Source organism: Pelophylax lessonae, assembly GCF_965119305.1.
Source record: "Pelophylax lessonae genome assembly, chromosome: 1".
Taxonomy (NCBI): Eukaryota; Metazoa; Chordata; class Amphibia; order Anura; family Ranidae; genus Pelophylax; species Pelophylax lessonae.
Genome location: NC_138768.1, coordinates 88,037,684 through 88,060,188, shown reverse-complemented (window position 1 = coordinate 88,060,188; position 22,505 = coordinate 88,037,684). Strand labels below are relative to the sequence as shown.

Here is a 22,505-nt window from a genome sequence, read left to right as displayed (position 1 = left end):
AAAACACCCCTTTCTCACATTTTATTTTTTTTTGTGCACATTTTGTCTTTTTGCCTTACTCAAGTTTGTATTATATGCACATATATGTCATTTATTATCTAAACGTTAATGTTAGACCAACACTTTTCCATTTATTTGGGAGATTTTTTGTAGCGCAGCACATTTTTGACCTTAAACCAGATGTCAATGCCTGCCTGTCAAACACCTGCAAAAAATGCCTGGAAAAAAGCCCCAAAAAAACGCCTGAAAAAAGCCCAAAAATACGCCTGAAAACAACACGTTCAGGTGTGAATGGAGCCTAATGCTGGCCATACACTAGCCAAAAAAACATTTGAAAATCTGTCTTTTGGTCAGTTTGTTCCCTTTTGTCCAGTTAATGGGCACAAATAGAAAATCGGTTTTAACTTTTCAGAGCTGAAAAATTGAAGGAACCGTTTGGAAAATTCTGCCAAACGAACGATAAATTGAAAGGTTAATGTGTTTCTTGCCCGAACTATTTGCACTAGGTATATGTGACGAAATGAACGAAAAACGGATTAATTTATGTCCATTGAACAATCAAATCAATCAAAATTCGGTCATTAAAGTTCTTTGGTCACAGCAAACACTTTCCTTTTAGAACATCAGCATTGTTTTAACAATACAAACAGTAGTTCTTTTTTTACAATCCAATATAAGCTTACTTGAAAAATCTCCTTTCGTGTTGTGAGTTTTGCCTGTCTGCTGGCCATCTCTTTCCACAAATTCCTGAGCTTCCTGCATGCTTTGCAGCTTCTCCTCTACTGTCTACCTGCAAGGACTACATATCCCATGATACCTTGCTGTCTGCAAGCAGTGATTCCTGTACTGACTCCGCCTCCTGAAACTCCTCCTCTCAGCTCCTGTGTGGCTCAGAAGACAGACTTTGTGAAATGTGTGACACAGCAGTGCCTACTCACACAAGGCATTGTGACTACATGGCGCAGAATTCAAGGGATGAAATGTGTGGGAATCTTCAAAAAGTACGTTTACAAACCTCAAGATCATTCAGATTAATGAGAGGAGATTAGAAATACAGCGGGTAAAATTAGTATTTAACATGCCACCATCTTTCTAGGTAAATATATTTTTAAAATTGCAATTGACATGAAATTTTCATCACATGTTGGTAACAACCCATGCAATCCATACATACAAAGAAACCAATACAAATACGTTTAGAAGAGTGTAAGTATTGAACACGCTAACTGAAGTTTATTTAATACTTCGTACAAAATCCTTTGTTGGTAATGACAGCTTCAACACACCTCCTGTATGGAGAAACTAGTCACATGCATTGCTCAGGTGTGATTTTGGCCCATTCTTTCACATAAATAGCCTTCATATATTGAAGGTTCCATGGGCCTCTTCTATCAATTCTGATCTTTAGTTCTTTCAATAGATTTTCTATTGGATTCATGTCTGGTGATTGGCTGGGCCATTCTAGCAGCTTTATTTTCTTTCTTAGAAACCAATTGAGAGGTTCCTTGGCTTTGTATTTGGGATCATTGTCTTGCTGAAATGTCCACCCTTGTTATCATCATCATCCTGGTAGATGGCAGCAGATTTTTATCAAGAATGTCTTGGTACATTTTTTTTATACATCCTTCCTTTAACGACATGAAGTTTGCCAGTACCGTATGCTGAAAAACAGCCCCACACCATGATGTTCCCACCTCCAAACTTCACGGTTGGTATGGTGTTTTTGGGGTGATGTGCAGTGCCATTTGACCTCCAAACATGGCGTGTATTATGGCATCCAAGGAGTTCAATTCTAGTCTCATCTGATCAAACTATATTATCCCAGTATTTCACAGGCTGTTTAAATGTTGTGCAGCAAAGTTTAAACAAGCTTCAATCTGCTGAAGTCTTGCATGGTGAGATACAGGCCATGGCTGTTGAGTGCATTACTTACTGTTTTCTTTGAAACAATCGTCCTGCTAATTTCAGGTCTTTCTGAAGCTCTCCACAAGTGGTCCTTGGCTCTTGGACAACTCTCCTGATAATTCTTTTCACTCCTTTGTCAGAAATCTTGCAAGGAGAACCTAGTTGTGGCTGGTTTATGGTGAAATGATGTTCTTTCCACTTCCAGGTTATGGCCACAACAGTGCTCACTGGAACATTCACAAGTTTAGAAATACTTTTGTAACCAATGTCATCAGTATGTTTTGCAACAATAAGGTTGCAAAGGTCTTTAAAGAGCTCTTTTCTTTTACCCATCATGAGATTTTTCTTGTGTGACACCTTGGTAATGAGACACCATTTTATAGGCCATCAGTTGAGACTGAACTGGCTGATATTAATTTGCACTGACAAGGGGCAGGATTGTTTTCTAATTACTGATTGATTTTAGCTGGTGTCTTGTCTTTTCATGCCTTTTTGCACCTCCCTTTCTTCATGCGTTCAATACTTTTTCCCTGTGTCATTCCATTTTTTTGCATTTTATTTGTTTTGGTTTCTTTGTATGTATGGATTGCATGGGTTGTTATCGACATGTGGTGAAAATGTAATGTCAGTAGCACCTTTAGAAATATATTTGCCTAGAAAAATGATGACGTGTTCAATACTTATTTTACTCTTTTTAACTGAAATACAATGTGGAAATTAATATATGATTTTGCATTTTGACCATAGATACACTTTATTGTAAAATCTTCCAGAAACAGAAAAATTTACAGCAATAACAAACCATGATATAGGTTCAAACCGATTATATAAAAAAAACAAAACAAAAAAAAATGCTCTGATTGGAGTTCCACTTTAACCACTTCTGGACTGGAAGGTTTGCCCCCTTAATGACCAGGTATATTTTTGCGATTCGGCACTGCGCTAATTTAATGGACAATTTCGCGGACGTGCGATGCTGTACCTAAATAAAATTGATGTCCTTTTTTCCCATAAATCAAGCTTTCTTTTGGTAGTATTTGATCACCTCTGCGATTTTTATTTTTTGCGCTATAAACAAAAAAAGAGCAACAATTCTGAAAAAAAAAGAACAATATTTTTCACTTTCTGCTACTGTATATAACATTCCCCCCAAAAAAAATTAAAAATCAAAATTTTTAACATTTTAGACCAGTTTGTTTTCTGCTACATATTTTTGGTTAAAAAAAAAATCGCAATAAGCATATTTTGATTGGTTTGCGCAAAAGTTATTGCTTCTACTAACTACGGGAAAGATTTATGTAATTCTTATAGTTTTATTTTTTACTAGTAATGGTGGCAATCTGCGATTTTTAGTGGGACTGCAACATTGCGGCGGACAGATCGGACCCCTAACTGACATTTTTGACACTTTTGGGACCAGTGACATTACTACAGTAATCAGTGCTATACATATGCACTGTTACTGTAATAATGACAATGGCAGGGAAGAGGTTAATACTGTGAGTGATCAAGGGGTTAAATGTGAGCCTAGGGGAGTGATTCTAACTGTGGGGGGGGCGGGGCTTGTGAAATGATCATAGAGACCTGTGATCCTATCTTTCCAGAGAGAAGAACGGTCAGCTGTGTTTACAATAGCTGACCGTCCTTCTCTGTCAGCGGGGAACAATTGTGGGTGTCAGGCAGCAATCAGAGCCACCTGCCCCGTGCATCCGAGTCCCCGCTGCCTAGTGGGGGGCGGGAGCACGCTGCCGGCGGAGCACGCTCGCCCCCTAGCAGCAGGTGCACGACCGACGTATATCTACATCGGTTTGCGCAGGAGGGGCTGCCTGCAGCAGTATAACTGCGGCGGGCGGTCCTTAAGTGGTTGAAGACCTACTGGATCAGAAGGGACACATGTGGCCTAGAAAGCACCCGATTGGCACGCCTATTGTAGTTGCTTTTTAAATAAGCCCCACTGCATTCATGTTTTTGCTCTAGCCCATGGAAATACATTCATAACATGAATGAACATTATGGCCTCCAAAACACAGATACTGTAGGTAAGGAGAGGTAAAGGTTTAGGATTCACAAGGCAGAGCGAGTGATGAATTCCTCTTAGCGGGATTGATAAACAACCAGTAATTGCTTTAAAGCAAGATTAAATGGCAGAGATTACCTTTGCTGCTCTTCGGATACACAAAGTCATGGCTCTAACAATGGCAGATCAGGAATGTAACTTCTTAATCCTGCCTTTCTGTACACTAACAAGCGAGTTATCCTTAGAGCAGCACATGGATAGTGCACAGGCTGTTACGTAACCAGGATAGAAAGAGAAATATTTTGTAACAATGAGCAAAACTTGCATGGAATCCTAAAACTCCATCACAGGGGACAAAAGCAACTCCGTTACCAAAGAAGGATTAAAGCGGTTCTTCGCATTGTTTGAAAAAAAATGAAAAGTCATCAGCTACAAATCCTGTAGCTGCTGCTGACTTTTAATAAAGGGACACTCACCTGTCTAGGAGTCTAGAGTTGTCCTCACCTGAACCAGTTCTTTGCCGGTCTTCAGGTCCCTGGCTCCAGCATGTTTACTGTGGACAGCCGGCTGTGATTCCTTGCAGCTTCACATCTGGTTTCCCACTGCGTTGTGCTTTGTGAATTGTCCCTCAACCAAGAAGATTGCAGGCAGGGAGCGGGGGGGGGGGGGGGGCGGGGGGTGTAGGAGAACTTCCAGTGGATCCACCACGGCAATCCAACCGAAGATAGAAGCAGGTACCTGTCAAAACCAGGTACCCGCCGCCCCCCCAAAAATAGTGCCAAAAACAAAGGAGGAGGGCATGAAGTGTAGCTTCCCCTTTGAGTGCAAAGGCGGAAGTGATGTCGGTTGCCGTGGCCACAGAGGGGGGAGAAGGAGGAAGTACAATCAAAAATGCCCTGAAAATAAGGTAAGGGACCCCCGAAGAAAATTGAAAATGCCCAATTGTTGATCAGCATAGCGAGCACTCCAGGAATCACTAAAGTTGCAAAATAGGCCGGAACTCCGCTTTAAATCTAAAGCTAGCCATAAATTATTAGAATTTCGTTTGAAAAATCATCTCCTTTTAAAATGTTCATTCAATTTTCCAATTATTAATGGGGTCAAATCAATGTTCGTGACAAGAAAATTCAAAGGAGCGGGATGGAAATTTTTTCTTGAATGGATAAATCTCTACCAGTGAGCGTAGTACAATAAACAATAAATTACAATAAATTCTATAAAAACCTCAGCTAAGGTGACTGGTGCCCCTCATGCTGAACATCCAGAGAAAATAACTACGGTACCCCCTGAGAAGAATGTGCATGGGACATCTATCATTAAGTAAGCGGGTCTGTGGCTATTGGGTAGCTGAAGAGCCATATTCCTTCAAATTATGCTAATCTGGTCACCATTAGTGCTACAGAATAAAGGACAATGGAGAATGAGCTGGCATGTTTACAGAACAACAATAACTGTGAGCAATCTACAAACTTCTACGTGCAGAACCAGGGAGCTAAGAACTAAATCTATTCATTAATATCTGGGTTTCACAATCCTCTGGTGTGATATAAATCCTATTCCGAAAGAAAACTTTCCAAACAGTCAATGGTGTTCTTTGTTACTTTGTTATTTTACAATGATGAATAGCTTCCAGTGAAATCCCATGTCAAGACCATAGACACAACGGCTTTAATAAATTATTTCTTAGGAGCCAAGGAGTTGTAACTGATCACCCTGTAACTTCCTATATCTTGTGGGACGTCAGCAGAGAGATTTACTGCCACAGTCTCACCCTCCGTCTAATTCCTCCATCTGTACAGCAGTAGTGATGTCGCGAACATAAAATTTAATGTTCGCGAACGGCGAACGCGAACATCGGCAAATGTTCGCGAACCGGCGAACATTGCGAACTGCCATAGACTTCAATAGGCATGCAAATTTTAAAACCCACAGGGACTCTTTCTGGCCACAATAGTGATGGAAAAGTTGTTTCAAGTGGACTAACGCCTGGACTGTGGCATGCCGGAGGGGGATCCATGGCAAAACTCCCATGGAAAATTACGTAGTTGACGCAGAGTCGGGTTTTAATCCATAAAGGGCATAAATCACCTAACATTCCTAAATTGTTTGGAATAACGTGCTTTAAAACATCCAGTGTGTGTATACGATCAGGTATGATGTTGTATCGATCAGGTAGTGTAAGGGTTACGCCCGCTTCACAGTGACAGACCAAACTCCCCGTTTAACGCACCGCAAACATCCGCAAACAGACCAGAACCGACCAAAATGGGACAGGAACTGGGCTTTAAGGGTTAGGGTTAGGGTTAGGTTTAGTGTTAGGGGATAGGGTTAGGGTTATGGTGAGATACTTAGGGTTAGAGTTAGTAACCCTACCCCTACGCCTCTAACCCTAACCATCTAACCCTAAGCACTAAAAATAACCCTAACCCTAGCCCTAACCCTAGCCCTAATTCTAATTTTTTTCTGGTTCTGGACATGCTACAGAGCTGAAACTGCACAGGTACACTTTTTAGACCCCCCAGGCACCAAATCACACAAACAAAGTTCTTAAAAATTGTCATTTTTGATAGAGAGCCAATTATTGGAAAAATTAAAAAAAAAAAAAATTATTTGGATTTAGTGTCTGGGGGGTCTAAAAAGTGTACCTGTGAAGTTTCAGCTCTGTAGCATGTCCAGAACCAGAAAAAAATTATGAATTAGGGTTAGGGCTAGGGTTAGGGATAGGGCTAGGGTTAGGGGGTTAAGTTTAAGGTTAGAGGGTTAGGGTTAGGATTAGGGTTAGGGCTAGGGTTAGGTTTAGGGTTAGGGTTATTTTTATGGCTAGGCTTAGAGGGTTAGGGTTAAGGTTAGAGGGTTAGGGTTATGGTTATGGTTAGAGGGTTAGGGTTAGGTTTAGTGTTAGGGGATAGGGTTAGGGTTAGGGTTACGGTGAGATACTTAGGGTTAGAGTTAGTAACCCTACCCCTACCCCTCTAACCCTAACCCTCTAACCCTAAGCACTAAAAATAACCCTAACCTTAGCCCTGACCCTAACCCTATCCCTAACCCTAATTCTAATTTTTTTTCTGGTTCTGGACATGCTACAGAGCTGAAACTCCACAGGTACACATTTTAGACCCCCAGACAATAAATCCAAAGATTTTTTTTTTATTTTTTTTTTTAATTTTTCCAATAATTGGCTCTCTATCAAAAATGACAATTTTAAGAACTTTTTTTGTGTGATTTAGTTTCTGGGGGGTCTAAAAAGTGTACCTGTGAAGTTTCAGCTCTGTAGCATGTCCAGAACCAGAAAAAAAAGATAATTTTTCAGTAGAGCAGGGATGGTGGGAACCCTCCTTTTACACCTATATGATCTTTTTTTTCTGGTTCTGGGCATGCTACAGAGCTGAAACTTCACAGGTACACCTTTTAGACCCCCCCCCCCCCTCCCGACACTAATCCCAAAAAAGTCATGCCTGCCTCCAAAAATGCCTGATAAATATATAGAAAAAAAAATACTCAAATACCAGCCCTAAAAAGTGCTTTTGGGGACAATAGATATATATATATATATATATATATATAAAAATACACAAATACCAGCCCTAAAAGGGCTTTTTGGGGACAATATATATATATATATATATATATATATATATATATATATATATATGTATCCAAAAAAAAAACTCAAATACCAGCCCTAAGAAGGGCTTTTTGGGGTGCTGTCCTTACAGCAGGAGTGTACCAAGAACACTGACTAACAAGACCGGGAACACTGACTAACAACTGTCCCTAGCAATAACAGCAGCAGCACTTTCCCTGCTCTCACTAACACACTGCTTCAGAAATTATCTAAGATGGATGCTGCCCTTGCTTATTTATAGGAGGTGGGAGGGTGTGGGAGGGAGGTATGCTGATTGGTTGGAATGTGTCTGCTGACTGTGAGGTTCAGGGTCAAAGTTTGCCTCAATGATGATGTATAGGAGGCGGACCGAACATCGCATATGTTCGCCCACGGAGGCGAACACGAACATGCGAAGTTCGCCGGGAACTGTTCGCCGGCGAACAGTTCTGGACATCTCTATACAGCAGGTGTTTTCCCCTCTCCTGATGGATTCTCCATTATATACCTAAATAAAAAAACATTTTATTGGCAGATTTCACCAATAGAGTCCTTGAAAGGCTCAAAGCCTTAAAGCATCTTCAGGCAAAATATTTTCACATGGAGTGTTTTAATAGCCAACTAAGTCTGGCGTTTAGGTCCATCACTAGCACCATTTTTGGGTGCAGCAACAATCTATATTCCCATTGCACGCGTTCCTGGAAAGGGTTCTAGGATACTGGGTGCTGCAACAAGCACCAGCTGGACACTGGATCAAAAAGTCACAATGGAGATATTTGCCAGCAAACCACAGATCTTCAAGTTGAGTCCAAATATTTTTATGCATGATCACATCACAAGCAAGAGAGTGCAACATTTTAAAGTCACACAAGACCCCTTTGTCTGACATGTGGTGATCACTCTTGTCTGTGATGTCATCATGCTTCAATAAAAACTGCTTGAACTTAACTTGAAGATCAGTGGTGTGCTGGCAAATATCCCTATTTTTGGGTGCAGGGGATGGGTAATCCAGTGCTGCAGATTTGCCCGCGCAAGCCGCTCTCTGCCCATCCCCTCGCTCTGCTATCATCACTTGCAGAGTCTTTACTAGATCCTGAGAGGACCTCAGTGATGAACAGCCAATACGAAGAAGAACCTCATCACTTGTGCACAGTAGGAGGCTTGGGACACGAACCTCCCGTGACTGTGGTTTTTAGATAAGCAAAATAGGCATTTAAATATGGTTTCTTTCTTTTAATGCCAGCAATTCGTTTGTAAGGGGAGGGGGAGTCTGAAGTTCTGTTTTAGGAATTTGTCATCAATAGAAAAGAAGGATATATTATAAGGGAGTGGATTATTAGGCTTGAGGACATAGAAGTTACATGGAACATATATGACTGACAAACATGTATCCATGTTTATCCATATCCATACTTTTATTGCTATTCAGTACATCAAAAAAAAGTACATCATTGGCACTGGTGACACAGGGAATCATGAGTTTTCTAAAGAGAGAACAGAGCAGAAACAGTTTGCTTTCAGCCACTCTCTCTCCCTAACTGGAACGTCATACTTCCCCTCCTAATTCCAGCCATGTTATCCACCAAACAAGTAGAAAATGAAAGAAAATCATGGATTTTTAGTTCTGAACATAATAGAAAGAAAATATTTTTAAAAACCTTATGGGAAGTAATGGAAAATGTCTGCAATAGGGACACATACGTATACAGTATTAGTGGAGTGGGGAAAGGCTAGAACTCTTTAAAATGTTTCATTGCTCTGTGTGCTTTACTGTCCCATTGACAACCACAGAACAAATTACATCACAGGGAGTAAAAGTAAAAAAAATCTTCCTACCAGGTTCACAAAATGAAATACAAACCTTGCAGTAATTCAAACTCTTCCTCACTCTATCCAAAACTGAAGGAAAACATTTTGGTTGGAGTTTCATTCCTATTCATTTAGGGCCAGGTAACAATAACTATGCAAAAACCCCCCAACCAACCACTTTATACTCCAAATAGACTAGGTGCCAATGTGTTGTGGGTTCAAGGACTCCACTGTTGCCCAAAAAAATAAGTTACCTATAATCTCTTTGTGCCTGCTTCAACATGTTAAGGTCAGGTATACACATTTCTTTGAAAATATGTACAAGGGGGCGCAAACGCCTAGTGCATTACCTCCAAAATAGTTTATTGTAAAATCATAGAATGATAATATACTAAGAAAAGCAGAATAAAATCAAGCTAGACAATAGCAGGAATCCAGCAAGTGAGATGGGCATACGCCACACAATGGAGACGCTTATGCGCTTCAGGGGACAGACCCCCTTCCTCAGACCTATCACATATATATATATATATATATATACCGTATACAAACACATAAACATCTAGGTACATATTTCTTTACAAATGGGTTCTCTTTTAATACCAGTTTCAATTATGAGTGGTTTCCTTGAAACCATTGCTTATATATTGATTTTCTTGTTCTAATAGACTGGTTCTCTCAGAATTTTCCTTTTAGTTCTGTGAACCATGTGTTCACCCTGTGCCCCCCTCCCCCTTCCAAACATACACTGAATCTTCCTTCTCCATTATCACGGAAATTTGTCTTTTACGTGTCATTGACTTTCTATGAATTCCACAGTTACTGAACAGAGAAGACATGTTAAGAGCTTTTGCAAATGCTAGGTTGTTACAAGAACTGTATCTGGCAAATGTAAAAAGGGGTCAAGGAAAAAGTTATAAGTACAGTTTTATTAAAAACACCAGAGATCTAGATCCATACACCTATACCGCAGATACTGCAGGGGGAATGCACCCTAAGGCACATAACTGCCTGCATTCAAATATATGTATGATATGTGTACATAGAATAAGGGAAAGAGAATAGAAGGCCAAAAATGAATTATAATGGGAGAAAAGCTGCCACGCATATGTAAGGTCTATTTAGATAAAATGGTTGTGGTTCAGGATTGATAGATAGATAGATAGATAGATAGATAGATAGATAGATAGATAGATAGATAGATAGATAGATAGATAGATAGATAGATAGATAGATAGATAGACAGATAGACAGATAGACAGATAGATAGATAGATAGATAGATAGATAGATAGATAGATAGATAGATAGATAGATAGATAGATAGAATAAAAGTATTTGATCTTCTGCTGATTTTGTACCTTTCCCCCACTGACAAAGAAATGATCAGTCTATAATTTTAATGGTAGCTTTATTTTAACAGTGAGAGACAGAATAACAAAAATAACCAAAAAACGCATTTCAAAAAAGATATAAATTGATTTGCATTTTTATGTATGACTTAGTGCTTGGTGGCAAAACTCTTGTTGGCAATCACAGAGGTCAGACATTTCTTGTAGTTGGCCACCAGGTTTTGACACATCTGAGGAGGGATTTTGTCCCACTCCTCTTTGCAGATCCTCTCCAAGTCATTAAGGTTTTGAGGCTGACGTTTGGTAACTCGAACCTTCAGCTCCCTCCACATATTTTCTATGGGATTAAGGTCTGGAGACTGGCTAGGCCACTCCAGGACCTTATTGTGCTTCTTCTTGAGCCACTCCTTTGTTGCCTTGTGGTTTGGGTCATTGTCATGCTGGAAGACCCATCCACAACCCAGATTACATGGACAGGTTGTTTGGATACATAGATAGATAATTTGATAGATAGATTACCTAAAAGATAGATAGATAGATAGATAGATAGATAGATAGATAGATAGATAGATAGATAGATAGATAGATAGATAGATAGATAGATAGATAGATAGATAGATAGATAGATAGATAGATAGATAGATAGATAGATAGATAGATAGATAGATAGATAGATAGATAGATAGATAGATAGATAGATAGATAATGTAATGGAGGCGAATATGGGATTGTGCACACTAAATATGAAGCCCATTTCATATGTCAGAGCCCAGGGGACATTTATTTCTATCTGTCTGATAATAATACAAGTATTCCGGAAAGCCGATGTGACAGTTGTCTCCAGCAATTCCTCATACATATTGTAGTATTAGATGAAGACAGCAGAGGATATGTGCAGCTAACACATTCTATGAGTCATTCTTTAGCACTGACACAGCCTTGAAGAATTATGAATGAATTCACTGCTCACTGTAACATGCAGAGAAAACACATCACCACGCGGGATCAATTCACCACAACCAGCTTCTGTCAGCTACAAAAAATGTTGATGGACTAAGGGGGAAAAAGGCAAGGAAAGAATGACCTTTATACCAGGTACTGTATGGTGACCATACGTGGGGTGATCTAATTTTTTTCCCATTCGCCAATCAGACTATTCTGTGCACATTGTGCAATTTCTACTTTAAAAATAAAGTCCAGCTCCACCTTACCTTTCACTTTATTGAGTTTGTTTGGGGCAAGTTGGAGTATGGGCAAGGAAAGGTGGAATTTGGCTTTAACATGTCCATAACATCTAACCTTAATTCCCACTCCAATACCCCCAGTTTACCTGTTACCAGGTACAGTGCGGGCAAGCATGCACTTTCAAGCACCAGAGAAATGTGCTGCCTTTTACGAATGCATGTGGACACCATTAATTCTTAATGGCACCCCCACAGGTTTCGAAAAACGCACTTACGTTTGCGTCCACTAAAAAGTATGGTACTGCAGTAAAATCTGTGCCTGCACCATTTATGTATGCTTTAAGCGCATAGGGCAGCCCATTGAAATGCAGGAACGTGTCGGAATACGCTAAAAACACACACACTTGGGCGCACCTTATGGTGTGAACAAACCATTAAGCCAAACTCCAGGCAAACAGCTAAATACATGGTTTAAATGTATATATCATACATTTTTTACTTTTAAAATGATTTGCATTTCTGTCCAGATCATGGTGAGATTTACACAGCCCTGCCACGCAACACAGACAGGTCGGTGACCAGACATTTCTCTAATGCAGGTAAGAAATACAGCCCAGTCAGTTCCTCTCTCCAAACCTGTAAAAGGGTAATAACTCCTCTTCTTCTGTCAGTATGTTGTTTGTCACCATATGTGCACTATGGTATAACTCAATGGCTCGTGCTGGCCCTTCCTATCTCAGTCTGACTTCTACAGGCGACTAAAGGAGGCTGATAAGTTACGTTCAGGTGCTTACACCAGCTGCAGTTAAAAAAACATGTAATGTCTTAATGATTGCATAACTGCAATAATTTGTGTTTGCTATGTCCACCTGAGAAGATGACATCAGTATGACATCATTAGAGATTGCCTGCAGTGAAGAACACTCATCAAAACAGTCAGCACATCCAAAGATTTACATGCAATTCTTAACCTTTCCTTTAAAATGTTTGGTTTTTTAAAACTCTCCCTCCAGAGCCTTCTTATTGGTCAATCAGACAACCCATAGCACCGAAAGACCAATGAAGAGGCAGCTTTGCATACAAATTCAGATGCCTGTACCTACAGATCGATGTGTCCTTCATTTTACTGAACATCTGATTTTAAACTTTTCATCACATGCTCAGTTTATTGAAGGTGTACGTTAACCCTCAACCCAACCCCTCAAAATTATCACTTAGGGCTCACCTACATTTAGGGCTCGTTTAACCCTCAACCCAACCCTTCAAAATGATCATTTAGGGCTCACTTACATTTAGGGCTCATTTAACCCTCAACCCAACCCTTCAAAATTATCACTTAGGGCTCACTTACATTTAGGGCTCGTTTAACCCTCAATCCAACCCTAAAAATTATCACTTTGGGCTCACCTACATTTAGGGCTTGTTTAACCCTCAACCCAACCCTTCAAAATGATCATTTAGGGCTCACTTACATTTAGGGCTCATTTAACCCTCAACCCAACCCTTCAAAATTATCACTTAGGGCTCACTTACATTTAGGGCTCGTTTAACCCTCAATCCAACCCTAAAAATTATCACTTTGGGCTCACCTACATTTAGGGCTTGTTTAACCCTCAACCCAACCCTTCAAAATGATCATTTAGGGCTCACTTACATTTAGGGCTCATTTAACCCTCAACCCAACCCTTCAAAATTATCAATTAGGGCTCACTTACATTTAGGGCTTGTTTAACCCTCAACCCAACCCTTCAAAATGATCACTTAGGGCTCACTTACATTTAGGGCTCGTTTAACCATCAATTCAACCCTGAAAATGATCACTTACCACCTGTTTATGCTCATTTACACGATTCACCAGCGCTTGGAACTGCATTGTGCTCATGCAAAAACACAACAAGGTTTCTGATGCGTGGGGGTGTCATTAAGGCTTAATGACACTCCATGCATCTGCTAAAGAGCAGCACGTTTGCCTGTGGGTCAGAAACTAGAGCGATTATGTGCTTGTTCCCGATCCGCACTTGGGTAAACCTAGCCTTAAAAGGAATATGTGGTTTTCAATGATTGCCCTAACTATAGTCAAAGCACCCCATACAGCTGTTTAGAGCCCAGGAGAGGGAGAGGGCCCCACTGGGGAAGTTCTTGAGGATCTTTAAAGTTCTTGTAAAAGCTAACTCTAACGTGATATACACACAGTTGATTTTTGTTTTACATTCAACCAACAGAATGAACAAAAAAAAAAATGATTCCTGCATCCACACAAGCGAGGTGGATGGAGCTATTGTATTCTGACGGGTCCCCCCCCCCCCACCCCACCCCACACCACACACCACACACCCACACACACACACACTGTCTCCCCACTGTCCAGCACAACCAGAAGTTGATCTAATGATATATTGGCTGGTCCCTGTTGAAATGACTCAGTGTGAACCTACACTCAACTTACTAACATCTTTTCACATCACCCTCCCGAGTCCCTCCCATCACCACTCTTTCACTACCACATACTGTATGCATATGTCCCTCAATGTCTATATCAAACCTGGGGCTTGCCCATCCTTGTCATGATCATCCCTACACCACCTCACCAAACCCCAACTCTTCTCTTACTGTTCTCATCACTATACCTGATTTACAGTCCCCCCTTATATTGCTTTCTTCACTGCTCCTGCACACCACTCATCTGCTTTTGCCATTGCACCTGCCTATCACTCGCCTGCTCTTGTCGCCATGCATACAAGTCACCCACCCAGAGCTGCTGATAAGCCAGTACAATCGGTCCTCCTGTACCGGGCCTGGCCCCATCGACTTAACAGAGGGGGGGCCCGGGAAAGTTTAGAATTTATCCAATATTGTGCAGCAGATTTACATAGTTCACTGGTTTGAGCCAAGTTCTTAGGCTTGCCAGGGCTTTAATGACATTTCCTTGGACCCCATCAGTCCAACAGTGGGGCCCAAGAGGCAGGAGCGAAGAGGGGACAATTTTTTTTATTTTTGGCTGCCCGTCCACTGCCTTTTCCTGGCAAAGTGATCTACCTGCCTCCTTCAGCAGGTGCTGAGGATGGAGGAGGCAGAAGCTGTACACGCACAGCTGGAGGTAACAGAGCAGGGATGTTACTGAGGGCACACGCACAGCGCTGGGGACCCTAACGCACAGGCAGATGGCACAAGTTACAACTGAAGGTACAGCACCTGTAGACCTGAAGTACTACAAGTGGAAGACAGCTATACAGCCCTTTCAGTGCTAGGATCATGATCATGATGATGATCATAAACCCAGTAAGAGGCTTTACTTTAGGTCTTGTTTTCATTTATGTTTTCAGGGTAGTAAAAAGGCAGGGCTGAGCCACGTGTACCACCACCCAACCACTCCCTTTTATGCTGCAAAGGCATTGGGACTGTCATACATAGTACAACATTGGTGTCAGGGGGTTTTACACACACGCCCAATGTCTTTATCCACTGGGAGTGTGTAAAACCCTCAGCTTCCACTGCCGTACTATGGTGGCAGTGCCTTTGTAGCATAAGGGAGAGTGATTGAGTTGTGATAAACATGGCTCAGCCATGCGATTTTACTGCCCTGAAAAAAATGTAAATGAAAACGAGAAATACCACCAAAAAAAAAGCTCTATTTGTGGGGGGAAAATGACATAAATTTGGTGTAGGTACAGTGTTGCATGACCGTGCAATTGTCATTCAAAATGCAACAGCGCTAAAAGGGGAAAATTGGCCTGGGCAGGAAGGGAGGAAAGTGCCCTGTATTGAAGTGGTTAATTAAGCATTTGGTTAATTAAGGTAAGTGAAGCCTTAGGCTGGACATCAAAGTGCTACTTTTATTGCTATGTAGTGAGAAGTTGGGCAGGGGTTGTCAGGAGAGTCATGGCATGTTAGTGAGACCTCCCTCCAGGTCCCATTAGACTCCTTTGTCTAGATTAGACTAGAACAGAGACTCTCTAATGGGCACACAGGGGGGCCTCTGTTAGAGCAATCTGTTGCTCTATATGGTGCTGTGGAGTTTTGTCTAGTGCTGTGGGTGTATATTTTGTGCTGTGGTTTTATTGCTGGCGGTGCCGTGGGTTAATATCTGGTGCAGTGGATCTTTATCTGGTGCAATGAATCTATATCTTGTGCTGTGGGGTTATTTCAAGTGCTGTGAATCTGTATATAGTGCGGTGCTTGGGTTTATATCTTGTGCCATGGGGTTAAATCTATAGGTCTGGTGCTGTGGCAAGTTTTTCGGGTGCAATCTAGTGCTGTGGCAACTGCTGTGGGTAAAATCTGGTGATGTAGCCTTGTGATGAGCAGAGTATTTATTGATCTCCCATTTCCTTTTAGAAATGGTTATCTGCAAATTTTTTTCAAAACGAACATTGGATGATGTAGAATCTGATAAGGGAGCAAGAAAAGAATCCAGACATGGTGAACAAGAGGCAGAATCAAGCACAGGAAGTTGTGCAGGTCCAGTTCGAGCTCAAACAGAATGTAGCCATGTTGATGCTCCTGTAAATGATATTGGATTGTATTTTAATTAATCAAAAAAACTAACAGATGATCTTAAATATAATCTGCTAATAAATACATATAAAGAAAATGATGACTTCAAGAAGGATTCAACTGGACCACGCTATTTCCGTCAGGTGTGGATTAATCAATATTCACCTTGGCTTAGCTACTCTCCACAACTGAAAGGTGCGATTTGCAAGTATTGCACAGTTTTTCCACAGCCAGTTCATCGTGGGATACAAGGAGCGTTCATAACTACGCCTTTCACAAAATAAAAATATTTCCATGAAAGTGCACGGAACCATGTTTCAATGACTTGGCATAAAAATGCACAAGTCGATGCAACTAATTTTTTGGAGATCAAAAAGAAACCAGAAACAAGTATTGTTTGCCAAATAGACAGTGATGTCAAAAGGCAAGTTGAGGAAAACCGGAAAAAGTTATTTCCAATTTTGTCTACTATTATTTTGTGGAACACATGACATTACTTTATGTGGGAAAAAAGTAGAACCGGAAATGTGCAAATCCTGTACCTATTTCGCATTGAAGCAGGAGATGTGACCCTAAAGAACCATCTGGAAAATGCACCAGTTAATGCACGTTATACATCAGTTTGAGTTGAAAATGAATTGATTACATTATGTGAAGAAACATTACGAGAAGATCTAGTGTCCTTAGTCAACATGTCAAATGGGTTTTCAATCATTGCTGACATATCCGGAAAAGAACAGATGTCACCTGGAGTACACAAGTAGCACCGTAGCTGTCATCAGAGAAGAATTCCTTGGATTTGCAATCTTAAAAGAAATGGATGCTATCTCAATTTCATATATGATTATGGATACATTTTCTAAATTTGGAATAAACCTAGAAAAACTCTATGGCCAAGGATATGATGGATGCTCTACAATGGCAGGAAAAGAAGGTGGCGTTCAAGCCATTATAAAGAGAAAATATCCTAAAGCTGCTTTTGCTCACTGTGGTGCACATAAACTAAATTTGGCTGGTAATGACCTATAAAGTTAAACAAGCTGCGCTATTACAGTGAAACAGTATAATCAAACACACAAAAACATATAAAGCATATAATGAAAATGATAAAAAGTGGTGATTGTATTGTGTTATAAAAATATATCTCCCTATTTTGAGGAAGAGAAAATATATACTATATAACACATATATTAGAAAAGTTCATAAAGTCTGTTGATCAAGGAATTTCCAAAAATGAAGATTCTAATGATCGCCAAGCTTCACTAGGTATAAATTAACCGCCACCAATAGTACAAACTGCTTACCAGAATGCAATTAAATGCAAGCCAAACAAGCAAAGGGATTTGACACCCAAGGTCTCCAAAAGGCAACACACTCCAAAGTCAAATGCTCCACTGCACCTCCAAGGCTTGGACCGTGTATTGGGATCATCCAACATCAGACCGCATACATATGAGAAAAGATAAATAGTCCCATAGCGTAAAACTGATAAACAATTTGGGGTAATAAAGGAGAAACACTTACAAACTTAAAAGAAAGTGAGCATAAAGGTATGTCACACAAGCCGTGAAAAATCTCAAAGATAGTGGATGATTCGGATAAAAACCGGACTCCACCAAGAGTGTAGTGACCGCCACCAGTAGTACAAACTGCTTACCAGATGTTATTATAATGAACGCAGAAATAGTGGATGATTCGGATAAAAATCAGACTCCACTAATAGTGTAGTGACCGCCACCAGTGGTACAAACTGTTTACCAGATGTTATTATAATGAATGCAAAAAATGGGAAGGATTTTTCACCCAAGGTCTCCAAATGTCCAGGTGCTCCAGGAACAGAGACTCCACTACACCTCCAGAGCTATGGCTTGAGCCAAAATCATGTATTGGGGACATCCATCATTCCTGTCATGGGAGAAGTTTGCAGGCTGCAGATTCCTCTGCTACAACTGCAATGAAGGGAAACCTCCTGGAATTACTGAGCTGAATGACTCCTGGTAATGACCTGAATGCTGTCCCTGATATACGGAATTCTATTGGCACAGTGAATACCATCATCATGTTTTTCCATGAGAGCCCAAAAAGAGAATCTCTTATTCCTAATGTGCCATTGCTGAGTGAAACACAGTGGACAGCCAAATACAAAAACATTAGAATTTTTAGCTTAAACGTTGAAGATATTTTTAATCAATTAAGCTTATTGGTCACTACAGCATCAGGGAAAACACGCCAGGATGCATATCAATTGCAATGTTCTTCAAGCACCGTGAGCTTCCTCTTTGGCTTGACCATCATTTCAAAATACTCATCAAGATTGGAATCAGTAAGCCAGGCTCTCCAAGCTGTTCAGCTTGATGTCTTCAACGTGTGTAATCACGTGCAAGACCTTCTGACTGTGTTCCACGATCACAGAGAAAAAGCAGAAGAACAATTTAAGGAAATATTTTAAATGTTCAAACAATGGCGGAAAAATTGAACATCAAACTTTGTGTTCCCAGACAGTGTGGCAGACAATATTTTGTTTTAATTGACATTCCTCTTCCATGGAAGAATACTATCGCCAGTCTATCTATGTGCTATACTTGGACTCAATCATTAGAAAGCTGGTTTGGCAATGAAAACAAGAAAAATTTCAGTCTGTTCTCACTTTATCCAAAACAAATGGCAAAAATGACACTTGAGCAATACAAATGCCATATTGCAGACATCAAAGAAATTTACGGCATTGAAAACCTTTAAGCTGAAGCAGTCACATAGTTTGAGATCTGGTCAACGAAGGATGAGCAGTTTGACAATGGGTTTCTGGATTTTCTAAACCACACAGATTTATTTACATCAAGCAATTCTCATTGCTCTGACATTACCAGTAACCACTTGTACAGTAAAAAGGTCTTTCAGCAAATGAGAAGGGTGAAAACCTGCTGAGGTCGACAATGACAGATGATCGCTTATCAGGTTTGTGCATGATGAGCATACATAGAGCAAAAATTGCCGAAAACAAACAACAGCTGATTGACAAAGTAATTGATAAATTTGCACAGGTCCACAGACGTTAACAGTTTCTTTTTCAAGATCACTAACCAGTGAACAAAAATTGTACAAAACTACTCATTGAAAAAATGTGATTGTTAAAGTTGAGCAAGAATGTAGAAGTTTGCAGTTCCTAACCTGCAACAGTTATCCAGGAAAAGTTTATATGTTTTATTTTCCAATTTGGATGAGAACAGTTATTTACACGCTATATATATATATATATATATATATATATATATATATATAGATATACACACATATGTATTTACATAATTATTATTATATATAATATATTATTATTATATTATATATATATATATATATATATATATTTAAGTTAATATACTTAATGTTATTTCATTTAATAACTTTAGGTAATACATTTCAAAATGAATACGGGTTGCAGGAAAGAAATTTGCACGGTTCCCCCATCAAGGAAACACAGACAGTGCTAACAAGGGAATTCCTCCTGTATGGCCATTGTCTTCTGCAGGCAGGGGAAGCCGCCCCGGTGATTAGAAGATGGTGATTACCGCAGCCAAATGTGATAATTGTAAGCAAATTCAGCATGCTGGTTGTACCCAAGTTGATCAATCGATCAACTTGGTATATTTAGCCTGCCCATTAATCGTTCAAATCTCGGCCAGTTCCTGCTGAATCGGTCCAAATTTGGACCGTGTATGGCTGGCCTAAAGCTGGCCATATACTGTTGGAATTTCGGCTGATTTCTCTGAATTGACTGAAACTGTAGCAATGGGTGGCCCTGACGATTCAACAAAAGTCGATTACTCAACTCAGCTTTTGTCGAAGAAGCCAAGCTGAAAATTTTTGGCAGCAGTGGCTGTCATAATACAATAGCACGGCGGGCGAAATACGTCCATCAACGCCGTTTTGTGTGGATGGAGGAATCTGTTACATTTTCTAATCATTAGGGGGGTCATATGACAATTTTTTGGACCATAGGGATGAGAAAATTCGAAGGAGCAGGATGGAATTTCTTTTTCTTGAATGAACACATTTCTAACACTGTATGTGGTTTTCACCTAGTAAAGTCCATTCACTTCAAAATCGAATGGTAAAAAGGTAAATTAAATTTTGAACTACTTTCCAACAACATTCATCAAGTTGTCAAGTGTACTAAGAATTTTGGTACAAATATACGTACGAATGTTTTTTTTTGAAAAATCGCCACTAGTTGATTTTAAAACTGTAATATTTTTTTTAAAAACAACTGCATTATGTGTTGTTATTTTATATGAACTGGTCTTGTAGTTGGTTTGCACATCTGCCTTGCAGCACTAGGGCCCCCTGTTTGAATCACTATCTGCATGGATTTTGCATGTTCTCCCTGTATGGGTTTTCTCCAGTTACTCTGTTTTTCTTACACACGCCAAAAATGGGCTACTTTCTAAATTGGCCCTAGTGAAGGCAAGTGCACAAGTGAACTAGGGACCTTAGATTGTAAGCTCCTCAAGAACAGGGACTGACATGAATGCCCAGTATGTAAAGCACTGTGTAAATAATTGGGGCTATGAAATACCTATAATAATATAGAGTTTAACTTTTACCCCGACCCTAACTGGAATTAAACCCTCCAGGAGTGTACTTACCTTATAGGTTGCATGAACTAAAGGTACCCACTACCCGTAGGTCTGGCATCGCTGAGATCCTGGCACAGAAAACCCCTTGTCTGTGTCCGATGTGGCCGCCCTGTGCTCCATACATAGGAGATTCTTATATAACAGCAACAAAAACACTTGTACAGTGAGATCATTTCTCCATGCGTATGGTGGGCTTAACACTACTGTCAGATCCTGTTCGGGGATTAGTCCATGTACACAGAACATAGTCCCTGTAGCCCCCTTTCTAGAGTATTGAACATTTGAGAGATCGCTAACTGGCCCCATTCATCACTCACTTAGCATTCGACAACCAGTAGCCTGGTATTGATTAATCAATAAGCCTTTACAGCGTCTCCTGACACTTCCAGTCAACGTGACACCAAACCTAATTTGCTTAAAAATCTTTTTTAAAGCCTGTGCAGGATACAATCACAACCAAATCGGCCAATCACATTGCTTCGTTGACCACTTTAGAGGAGTCATAACAATAAAGGGCTAACGGCTGCTCGATTAGGGTAAGCTCACTTTGTGGATTGCTTTTTGTCGCATTAATTACGCTTAGCAAGCCAAACGCGTTATTCAACGAGGCATGGAGTAATGTGCAAAATGCGGTAACCCATGGCAACCAACCATCAGCGATTTATGGCTTCTGCTGTATTCGCTGTCCGCGATGATACGTGGAATATAAACAGTTCAAAGAAGATGAGCAGCAAACATTAACGCACTTTTAGAAGACGACGGATTAACCCTAATGCTTATTTTAAAGCTGAATCTGCAGGAAGCATAGAAGGGATGGGTTATGTAGCATTGTCATAATATAAATGTGATGTCCCTTACCTGATGCTGGGCTTATTTTGTAGTCCGGCGTGATGCTTCTCGTCTAGAACGGGCTGTGCTTTCTCTAATCACAGGCGTCCAGGCTCTGCATAGCCTTCATGTGCCGTTGTTGTTGCTGCTGCTGATGCTGGAGCTCTTACATTTTTGTATGAGGGCAGCTGTTTTCCTATTTGCAAAGCCATCCATTCTAGAAAAAAAAAAAAAAGGGGAGGCGCTCGGTGAATGGGACTGGAGCTGTTAGCAAAGGAGGGAGGGTGGCTGACCGCAGACCCTCATTCCCCTGAGGCCGTGTTAGTGGGAGGTGGAGGCGCTGGCAGTGTGGTTGGGTTGCTATAGCAACCGGAGGGATTTAGAAGATGTAATGCTTGCTATTTCAGGTGGAAAGTAAGGTGGCTTTAAGTTCCGCAGATGTATTATCTCCATAGATCCTATTAGATGTGCAGTTTCTAGCAGTGACGTTTTTTTTTTCTTTTCTGTTATGTAACAAGATGTAGGAAAAAGCTCAAGGGGGCATAGGGTGGGTTCGCTTTCAAAAATCTGTTCTGGATTTTTATTTTGGATCCAGGGCGTTTGTGTAATAAACAGTTTATACATTTACAGGTTAAAGGTTGTTACAGCTGAGCTGTACTGTATGTATTGAGGCAGTGAC

General features: G+C 40.4%; 1 protein-coding gene across 2 annotated transcripts in view; it reads right to left on the bottom strand.

Annotated features, from left to right (window-relative positions):
• The window catches only part of NIM1K (NIM1 serine/threonine protein kinase), a 113,735-nt gene extending 91,609 nt beyond the window's left edge, over positions 1 to 22,126 (bottom strand). For both annotated transcript variants that reach the window (XM_082244230.1, XM_082244231.1), the window contains exon 1: positions 21,857 to 22,126. The gene's annotated coding sequence lies outside the window, so the exon portion shown is untranslated. The remainder of the gene's footprint in view (positions 1 to 21,856) is intronic.
• Positions 22,127 to 22,505: the final 379 nt, after the last annotated feature.